Below are 11,639 nucleotides of genomic sequence, written 5' to 3'. Positions count from 1 at the left end.
TCCAATCAAGCACAGGCCAGGCCATCACAGGCCCAACAAGGCAGCAGCAGGTCTTAGAGGGTGACTGAATCAGTGGTGGGGTCCTTCAGAGATCTAAGTCCATAGATTTTAAGAGGGTGGGATAAATGGTGAAAAGGAGATTGCAGAGAACCTTTTGCTGGCATTTGGAGCAGGACTCTGCTGTCTTGCCTACATCCAGTTTTGGATTTCAGTACCAGGACAAGGAGGAGCACTAGAAGGAACTGGGACTCAGGATATAATTTCAGGGTGGAAAAGGTTATTTATAATAACTCACAAACTAGAGCATAGGACAGGAAACCAGTGAACACACCTCTTCTTAGATCATACCATCTTGGAAGAACTGACAACTTCACAATTAGCTCTGAAAATAATAACATGAAAAATCTAAAGCTTAAAATAGTGTTCCCTTAACCTTGGGGCACAACATAAAGTTAGTAGTCAAGGAATTGACTGGAAAATGAGCAACCAACAAAAAAGGAACTTGACCATAGAAAGTTATTATGGTGATAGGGAAGCTCAAAACACTAATTCAAGAGAACACAACCATGTCAAAACAGCTGCACAAGCCTCAAAGAAAAATGGGAATTGGACTCCTATCCAAAAAGAATTCATGGAAGACCTCAAAAAAGATGTTCAAAATCAAACAATAAGGGTAGAGGGAAAAATGGGGAATGCAAGAAAAAGATGAAAAAGAAGCTAACAATTTGGTAAAGAAGGAACCAAAAATGCTGAAGAAAACAATCCCTTAAAAACAGAATAGGCCAAGAGACACAAAAATTCAGTGAAAAAATTATTTTAATAGTATTTTAATTTTTCCCAAATAACTCATTAAAAGTGACCAAATGAAAAGGAGATGCAAAAGTTCACTTAAGAAAATAATTTCTTAAAAATTAGAACTGGGCAAGTAGAAGCTAGTAACTTTATAAGACATCCAGAAACAAACAAAATCAAAAGAATGAAAAAATAGAAGAAAATATGACATATCTCATTGGAAAAACAACTGACTTGGAAAGTAGGATCCAGGAGAGAGATCTAATTTAAGAATTATTGGACAACTTGTAAGCCATGATAAAAAAAATCCCAGATAAATTTCAAAAAATGACCAAGGAAAACTGCCTTGATATTCTAGAACTAAAGGATAAAACAGAAATTGTAAAAATCTGCTGATCACCTTCTGAAAGAGGAGAAAACTCCCAAACCAAAACCCCCAGGAATATTATAGCCGAACTCTGGAGCATCTAGGTCAAGTAGAAATTATTGCAAACAGTTAGGAAGAAAAACATAATAAAAATATTGTCAAGCTACAGCCAGAATAATGCAAGATTTAATAGCTTCTACATAAAAATATTTGAGTGCTTGGAATATAATATTGAAAAAGGCAAAGGAGCTAGAATTACCTAGAAAAACTGAATATAATCTTTTGGTGAAAAAATGGATATTTATTGAAATAGAAGACTTTCTAACATTCTTAGTGAAATGATCAACTTGATTAGAATATTTCACTTTCAAATATAAGGCTCAAGAAAAGCATAAAAAGGTAAACATGAAAGAGAAATTATAAGGAATTCAGTAAGGTTAAACTCTTTTTTTTTTCCTTGTGATTTTTTTTTTCTGAGGCAATTGGAGTTAAGTAACTTGCTCAGGGCACACAATGCAGATTGCCCAGGAAGTGTTAAATGTTTGAGGTCGCATTTGAACTCAGGTTCTCCTTATTTCAGGGGTGGTACTCTATCCACTGTGCCACCTAGCTGGCTCTCTAACCTGTGTATACTCCTTCTAATAATGAGAAAGTTCTTGGGAGTTACTAGTATCATCTTCCCATGTAGAAATGTGAAGAGATTAAGGTAGAGTTTAAGGTAGAGTACACAGGTGTGAACTGACTATGATGGGATGATATGCAAAAAAAAAACACAAAATTAAGGGCCAAGAAAGAGAAATGCATTGGGAGAAGAGAGAAGGGAAAGATAGAATTGGGTAAATTATTTCACATGAAAAAGATGCAAAATAGTTTTTGCAGGAGCAGGGTAGGGTAGCAGACAATTCTTGATCCTTACTCTCTTTGGAGTTTGCTCAAAATGGGAATAACTTACCCACTTGCTAGTGTAGAGAAATCCATTTTGTCCTACTGGAAGTAAGGGAGAGGAAGGAGGAGGTTCAAAGAAGAGGGGATGATAAAAGGGAGGTGCATTGGGGGAAGTGGTAGTCTGAAGTAAAACTCTTTTGAGAAGGGAAAGAGTGAAAGAAGAGAGAGAGAGAGAGAGAGAGAGAGAGAGAGAGAGAGAGAGAGAGAGAGAGAGAGAGAGAGAGAGAGAGAGAGAGAGAGAGAGAGAGAGAAGAGACAGAGAGGATAAAAAGAGACAGAGAGAAAGAGAGAGAGAGAAAGGAGAAAGAGAGAGAAGGATAAGCAGGAAAAATAGGATGAAGGAAAATGGACAGTTACTAATCATAACTGTTAATGTGAATGGGATGAATTCAACCATAAAAGAGGATAGCAAAGCATATTACATTATTTAGACATAAAGGGTGAGGCCATTAGATGAGTATGTAATAGTTTAGCTGCCAGATTTATGGTTAAGGGAAAGAATTTATGAATAAAGAAGAAATAGAGAATATTATAGGATGTAAATGGATAATTTTGATTTCATTGAATTAAAAAATATTTTGCACCAACAAAACCAATGCATCCAAGATTAGAAAGAAAGCAGAAAATTAGGCAATTTTTTTTCTGCTAAAATCCCATTTCTCAAAAATATAGAGAATGGAATCAAATTTATTATCCATTCCCCAATTGACAAAGTCAAAGGATATGAAAAGGAAATTTTCTGAAGGTGAAATCAAAGTATATACAGTCATATGAAATGCTCTAAATCATTAGTGATTATAGAAATGTAAATTAAAACAACTTAAGGCACCACTTCACACCTAACAAATTGGTTAACATGATGAAAAAGAAAATGACAAATATTGGAGGAGATGTGGGAAAATTTGAAGACTAAAGCACTATTGGAGTTGTGAACTAATCTGACCATTCTGGAGAGCAATTTGGAATTATGCTCAAAAGACTATAAATGCATATCATGCATACCCTATAACTCAGCAATAGCACTACTAGGACCTAAAGAGATTTTTAAAAAGAAAGAAAAGGACCTATTTGTACAAAAAATATTTCTATTAATGCTTTTGATGGTAGAAAGAACTGGCAATGGACAGAATGACCAAGTTGCAATATATATTTGTGCTGAAATACTATTGAGCTGTAAGAAAAGAGCAGGATGCTTTCAGAAACAAGGGAAAGACTTGCATGAATTGATGCAAAATGAAATGATCAGAAGTAAGGAAACATTGAACACAATAATAGCAATATTGTATGATTATCAACTGTGAATGATTTAGCCATTCTGATCTAAGACAATTCCTAAGAACTCATGATGAAAAATGCTATGCGCTTCCAGAGAAAGAACTGATAGATTATGAACAGATTGAAGCATACTATTTTGTAAACTTTCTTTATTTTACTTGTGTGTTTTTTAATCTGTTTTCTTTCACAACATGACTAACATGGAAATATATTTTACATGACTGCACATTTATAACCTATATCAAATTGCTTGCCTTATTAATGAGGGGGGAAGGGAGGGAGGAAAAAATCCAAAAGTCAAAATTTTAAAAATATAAATGTAAAATGTATTCTTATATATAAATGAAAAAACCAAATGTTAAAAAAGAAATATAAATATGTGACATGTTCTTTCAATAATTGAAAAGGAAAAGGGTGTATTCCTTCAAAGTCAGTAAAAAACATTTTGGTCAAATAGATGAATCAAGCAATCAACAAACATTTAAAATCACTTACTATGTTCCAAGCACTGTCTGTGACATTTGAAGTTACAGAAGAAAATTCTGTACTTTGATATTTAGGCATAATTCTACTAGAAATAATTTTTATTGCTTTTGATTATTGTAATCTAAGCATCTTTACATAGGCAGTGAGCTAAAAATGGACAATGATATCTAATAATTGAAAATCTCTCTCTTATAAGCTAGTTTGGAGGTACAGATATAGCATTCCCAGACAGCAGACAAAATTCCACAAGATAAAATACACATATAGAGATCAGGTCAAACAAATAATTTTATTTTTGTTACACCCCTGAAGACTTACTTTTCTAAAATCATTCAGTCTTTCTTTGATCACCCCTTTTAAGTTTTCTCCTTTTCAACTGATCAAAGGTGAACTCAAGAGATAAGAAAGATATTTCAATAAATCAAGGAAATCCCTTCCTTGTCTTAGCCTAGTAATTACCTCTCAAGGTGAATTAATCAAGGTGCCCTTGTCCTAATTACTTCAAGGAGAAATCTTTTTGTGGTGGTTCTGGATAAAGAGGAACAGCACATTGTTTTGAAACTAAATTTAAAGATTAATAATGTTCCTCACCCAAAATTCATATTATAATAATTTAAAAATGCTTTCTTGCTATTTCTAAAAGGAGTGGTGAGGGACACATTAGTAATGTTTCCACAAAGAAGTGTTCTTCAGAATGCTACCTAATAGATTTATGTAAACTTTCAGATAAACTGAAAGATTAATCTTGCCAGTTTTTCCTCTTTCAAATCTCAGATCTTGAAACCTGTTACTAATAATGCAAATAGTTATTTTAGAGAACATTTATTTTTTAAAAGCCTCAGGGTGAACAAAAATCATTTGACATTGTTATGAGGTGGGGTGGATAGTAGGAAAGCTCTTGCACTTGAAGGCATTTTCTATAGTCACTCTTTTCTAGAAATAAGTTATAATAAAATATTTCACATATTTAGGATTTAGCAGTTAATTTCAAATTTATCACTGTTATAAAGAAATCTGACAAGTTGCATATATTGTAGATTATTCACTGATTTATCTAACAAGTATTTCTTGATACCTAATATACAGAGATTGGGTGGGGGGAATGGGATGAATGATAGCAACAAAATTCATCTGAAAGAACAAAAGATCCAGAATGTCAAGGGAATTTATGGGGAAAAATCCAAAGGAACATGACCTAACAATACCAGATCTCAAACTATATTATAAAGCAGCAATCATCAAAACTATCTGGTACTGACTAAGAAACAGAGTGGTGGATCAGTGGAATGATTTAGTACACCAAACATAGTAGTCAATGACTATAACAATCTAGTTTTGATAAACCCAAAGATCACTATAGCTTTTGAGATTAGAGTTCACTATTTGACCAAAAATGCCTAGAGAATGGAAAAAAATAGTACACAAACAAGGTATAGACCAATATACCAAGATAAGGTCAATATGTGTGCATGAGCACACCGTAAGTAAATTATGAGAGCAAGGAATATATATATATATATAATCTATCTTTAAGATCTATGAGAAGAATTCGTGACCAAACAAGAGATAAAGAACATTAGGAAATACAAAATAAATAATTCTGATTATATTAAATTAAAATACTTTTGTACAATCACAACCAATTTAACCAAAATTAGAAGACAAGCAGAAATTTGAGAAATTTTTTATAGCAAATGTCTGATAAAAGTTTCATTTCTCAAATATTCAGACAACTGAGTCAAATGGAAAAGGATACAAGCCATTCTCCAATTGATAAATGGTCAAAGGATATGAGCAGACAGTTTTCAGATGAAGAAATAAAATACATCTATAGGCTTATGCAGAAGTGCTCCAAATCACTTTTGATTAGGGAAACACAAATTAAAACTACCACCTCATACCTACCAGATTGGTCAATATGAGAAAAAAAGGAAAGTGATAAATGTTAGAGAGGTTGTGGGGAAACTGGAACACTAATTCATTGTTCTGTGATCCAATTCTGGAGAGCAATTTGGAACTATGTCTAAAAGGTAACCAAATTGTGCCTATCCTTATAACTAGAAATATCATTACTAGCAGAAAAAAAGGGGAAATGTTTATAGCATTTCTTTTTGTGGTGACAAAATATTGGAAATTGAGGGGATGCCTATCAATAGGGGAATGGCTGAACAAGCTGATGGTATATGAATATAATGGAATACTATTTGTAATAAGAAACATACAGAAAGACTTGAAAATTCTTGTATGAACTGATGCAAGGTAAAATGAGCAGAACCAGGTAAACATTCTATACAGTATCAAACATTGTATGATGGTCAACTATGATTGACTCAGCTTTTTCTCAGCAACATGATAATCCAAGACAAGTATAAAGGATTAATGAAGGAAAATGATATTCATAACTAAATAAAGAAGTGATAGACTCTGAATACAGTTTAAAGAATTTTTTTCACTTATTTGACTCTATCTCGTGTTTTTTCCCCTTTTTGATCTATTTCCTCTTTTACAACTGTGACTAATGTGGAAATATGATTCATGTAATAGACATGTATAAACTATATCAAACTGCCTATCATGTATAGCATAGGAAGATAGGCAATATTGAGGAATAATGGAAAATACATTTGGATATATAGGTTGGAACCATGACTAGATTTTCTCATATAGGTAATTTAGAAGTATTACAAGATTTTATCTTTATAAATGGAGTGATGAAATTGGTGTTTCAAGACAAGTTTAGTCAAATAAATAGTATGGAGAATGAACTAGGAGGATTTTGAAAGAAAAGAAACCAATGAGTAGGAAACTGCATTAGTAAAGAACAAAGCTTCTTAAACTATGTATCTCAATCCTATATAAGGTTGTGTGGGAATGGTGAAATTATGACTGATTATCAATAAATATTTGGTTTTTATTCTTTTTATACCTCTGTACTAGGGTAAACATAAAAATTTCTTGGATGAAAAGGGGGCATCATGGAAAAAGTATAGGAAGTTCTAGTCCAGACTATTGTCTACTAGTCTATACATAACCAGGAGGTATTTCCTTTTACATGAGACAGTTACTTGTGTAGTTCCATATTACGAAAAAATGGAACAGAACATGGCTATAAATATATTAATGAAAATAAAAAAAAACTACTCAGAAAGTCAAATGATGGGGTATCAAAATTATGCATGCCTAATAAGTTATTAATTGATATTTGTGATTTTTGCAGAATTATTTAATCACTTCTGAAATATCATTTGTTTAAGAATGGGGTGGACATGATATCTAATGAGCTTTCATTTAGAAAATTCTATATTCTTGGTCATAGAATGTATAAACAATGAAACCTCAGAGAATTATTTGTCACAGGTGTTCACAAATGTTGGAGAGAGTAAGTCCTATGGAAAAATGAAATTATTCTAGAAAAGTTCTAGGTGAAAGTGTATTAAGGTTTCACTAAATATGACCTTTGAGATAATTTGTATAACAAGCTTGTGATCATGTTAGGTCCACACAAACCCCATTATAAACAACTTTGTATATATAACAGCTGATCTTTAATATCATTTTAAATTGTAATAAAAACAGAATTCTTGGATTTTGATGTCCATGTGCATATAGTCATCTCCAGCTTAGTATAGGTTGTATTGTCTAAAAAGTCACATTCATTGGAGCAGTTTCTACAATCAACAATAATTAGACAAGTTGCTCTAGGCAATAATGATTTTGGTTCACCACAATGAATACATATCTTTGTAGTTTGGCACTTATGTATCCATAATTATTCCTCTCCTCCTGTCCTTATCTCCCAGGAGAAATTGCAAAAAATACACTGTGCTGAAACTAGTATATTTGGCCTAAAGGATTTGAAGTTAGATGCTCAGAGTCAGAGTAGGAGGTATTGGCTTTTAGGATTGTATTCGTTTTTGTTTCCAGGTCCAATGAAACAGATGTAGAGATTGTTTGGTTTAAAGACATCTCTCTTCTAATTCTTGGTCTTAAGAAGTTCTGCCAGAGAGAAATAAATTTGAATTGAGTATGTCTATTTTACTCCCTGCCATTTGGGAGTTGGGATTGTTTTTATTCTGCTACAATTAAGGAAAACCTACTGTTGTCCCTGGGTGCTCCATGAAAACAATATGTTTTTTCATGGAGCATCCCAGTGTGGAACAATTTAAAATAATCAAATGAATTAATTATTAGAGCTATTTGTCACAGAAAATGTGGGTTTGCTTTGATAAAGGATGCTAGATAGGCCATTTCCAATAATATTTGATCATCACTCTTGGAGAGGAAACTATAGGATAGGACAGGTATTAGTTTTTGACTCATGCATCTTGTAAGGAAATTTGATTTGAAGTGAATTTTTAAAAGCTTCCCTCCCCAATGTATACCTTCAGAATGAAAAGAGCAGTTATTCCCATGAGTAAAAGCTTTAGATAAAAGCCATTTGGTAGCCTTCAGTGAAAAGTGTCATCACTCTAAAATGTGACTTTTAGATTAGCAAGTAAGAAATGTCAAACAGAACATGAATAGCTTTCAACCCATCTGAGGACCAGCCACAATAATAGTTGACCATGCTGGGCTGCAAGTCTACCGGTGCCCAGGGAGGGACGGAGGAAACGGACTGAGCAAGAGCGACAGCTGCAGGGCACTACGGAGCCATGGCAGGGCAGGCTTTTAGAAAATTTCTTCCCCTCCTTGATCGAGTTTTGGTTGAAAGGAGTGCAGCTGAGACTGTTACCAAAGGAAGAATTATGCTTCCAGAAAAATCTCAAGGAAAAGTATTACAGGCAACAGTGGTAGCTGTTGGATCAGGATCTAAAGGAAAGAGTGGAGAGATTCAACCAGTTAGTGTGAAAGTTGGAGATAAAGTTCTTCTTCCAGAATATGGTGGCACCAAAGTAGTTATAGAAGACAAAGACTATTTCTTATTTCGAGATAGTGATATTCTGGGGAAATATGTGGACTAAAATCACTAAGTGGCGTCATGAAAGTTGCCCATTCCACTGAAGTTCCAAAATCTTTCATTTCATCATGTAAATAATTTCCAGGTCTCTTGGTTTTATAATTAATGGATATCTTGTATCTAAAATCCTATTTCTCTGCATCGATATGAAAGTTTCCAAATAAAAAAAAATTGTATACATGAAAAAAAATAATAGTTGACCATTATACAGTACTGGAAAGTTTGCAAAAGCATTGTTCATATATTATCTCATTAGATTCTCACATTATTAGAAAAAGGTCTCACATTAAAAAAATCCTAAAATGAACACAATTTTTACTCTCCAGAATTATTTTGGAAGAACTTTCCCTACCAAAATGGTAGCCCTCACCATTTGTCCATAGATTGTATTTATTTTTCCCTGATAGTATTTTACTTTTCCAAATATATGTAAAGAGAATTTTCAACATTAATTTTTGTGAGATTTTATGTTTCAAAATTTTTTTCTCCCTTCCTTAGTTTCCTTCTCCTTAAGATAGCAAGCAATCTGATACATATACACTACTTTTAAACATATTTCTATATTTATACATTGTATTTAGATCATTCCTACTTTTTCTTTCTGCTTCTGTCAACCTTAGCAGTTGCCAGTAAAAGTCTTCTACCAGTACAGTAACCAAAACAAAGGAAAATAAATACATAGTTACAATCTTTTGATGAAAACAGTAACAACTCAAGGGGTTCACTTTTTTCTTTTTTTAAATTGAACTAAATACAAAATAAGAAAAAATAGAATAGAAAAAGAGAGATAAAAGGAAAATAAAAATAAAACTTTAACATTGTCCCCAAAATGTTGTTTCAAAATAACTTCATCCATATCTGATAACAAAACCCTAACTTTCTATGAAGTAATATAACCTGCTTAATATCAAAAACAAGCTGGATTATTGCTTGCAAAAAAGAAAAAATAAAGTGGATTTTTCTTTAAATCAAGAAGAAACTGGGCATGATCAGTTAGTAGAAAGACTTCTAGAATGTCTGTAATCTTCCTGATGTATTCTGATAGTAAGTTAAATGTCATGGCTGGTCTGCCCCAGAATCCAGCATCCAATGCAGATTCTCCTGTTTTGAGATGTGGATAATCTCCTGCCCATATTCTATCTCTACTCAGACTAAAGCCTGGTGTTAGAAAGGTGATCTGCTTCACAATTGCTTTTGTGGCTTTCTCTTCCTTTGATGGGGAATCCTGGTTTTTCAAAGGTAGGAGGTAGAAGGAACTTGTTAATAAAACCTTGTCTCCAAAATGTATCCATTTTTTATTCTCTTTGGCTTTAACTTGCAGGTGACTGTAGCATCTCTTTAGACCACCTATGTAGCCAACCAACCTAGCCTATTCCAGAGTACCCCACCCTCAGACAACTGGTATTTTGATTCTGTTATAGTCCCAGGTCTTTGTAAAGACCAGTTTTATGTATTTATGGCTTGAATTCAGACCTCCCTACAATACATATCTCTTGCACAATAGTTTTAGAATGGGACAATGCTAAGGAAAAGCAGACAACTGCAATGGAAGGCAACAAGGTCACCCAGCTGGTTGTAGCTACTAATTATGTCCTCAAGCACTTTTAAGGGTCATTAAAAATTATTCTCTCTATTATATTAAAGCTATCTTGGTAGAAATTAGCCCTTGTGCAAGTGACAAGAAGTGCTGAAAACAGAAAGAGTTCTGAAGAAGAAAATAATCCAGGAAAAAATTACTGATACAGAGATTAGAAAATGGAAGTAGTCTGACTAAAAGGAGAGAGAGAGAGAAAATTAAGACTGGAAGTGGAATGCACCATGGAGGGATTTTCTGTATGTATTTGAAGACAAAGAAATGACAAATGAAGGCTGAGGGTGGTAGCCCACTAATGAATAGGAAATCGGAATATGAATATATGTGGCAAGTAGTTGGTCTATATTCTGAGTTATGTTTTCTTGTTTTGTTTTGTTTTCTTTTTTTCAAATGAATTGATGCTAATGTTAGGGGCTGTAATAAGAAAATTCTACAAAATTCTGTTAAAGCCTTAAATGGGAATTACTTTTGCACCTGGGATAAAATAAATTGAACAAGAGACTGCAACGCTGCCATTCTTACTAATTCCAGGCACACTACTCAACATGGGCCTTGAGGGTAAATGTGAATAGTCCTTGGTTAGGTAGAATCTGTACAGGGAGGGATGGGCTTGAGAAAGAAGTATAGTGACATAACCCTCTTAGCATAACAGTCCGAGAAAAACAAGGGCTTGCTTTTCCTTTCCACAGTGTTTTTCCATCTCTCAATCTTCTGCTGACCTCATCCTACTTAGGGCCCACCACCATCAGGAAGAAGTATTGACCCTCTGGGATGAGAAAGCATATGTGAACCCCTGGATTTCAATCCCATGGGGACAAACACTCAGTTGACCATACTGGTTACAGCTCTGAATCCTCTATTATCTAGAGGACTAATTTTTGCATTCCTTATAGTTTCTGCAGGGGAAAAGAGAGCATTTGGGAAAAAACAAGCTTGTTTATGACCTCCCATAACATTCTTTTACCTAACATTGCATTTTTGAAAAACCAATTAACAAAAGTAGGTTGGTGAACCTTTATTCTAAATAGAGACTGAGAAAAACTATTCATGGCTTATTCATATACACTCATTTTATTTTATTCACACATATCTTTTATTTTATATTTTTATTCTTAAAATTTTTTTGACTTCTAAAATGCTTCAAAGCCCCTGAATATCAGATAAAAAATCTCTCCAATTTTTTTGGTGTATTCTCCCATACATGTAACTGTTATTCAAGCTCT

At 33.5% G+C, this 11,639-nt stretch overlaps 1 pseudogene; it reads left to right on the top strand.

The window, feature by feature from the left end:
- Positions 1-8,438: 8,438 nt before the first annotated feature.
- LOC141550737 (10 kDa heat shock protein, mitochondrial pseudogene) lies at positions 8,439-9,012 on the top strand (annotated as a pseudogene).
- Positions 9,013-11,639: the final 2,627 nt, after the last annotated feature.

The sequence above is a fragment of the Sminthopsis crassicaudata genome, chromosome 1, assembly GCF_048593235.1.
Source record: "Sminthopsis crassicaudata isolate SCR6 chromosome 1, ASM4859323v1, whole genome shotgun sequence".
NCBI lineage: Eukaryota > Metazoa > Chordata > Mammalia > Dasyuromorphia > Dasyuridae > Sminthopsis > Sminthopsis crassicaudata.
Note: the sequence above shows the minus strand (reverse complement) of the source record. Positions and strands in the feature narration are given on the sequence as shown.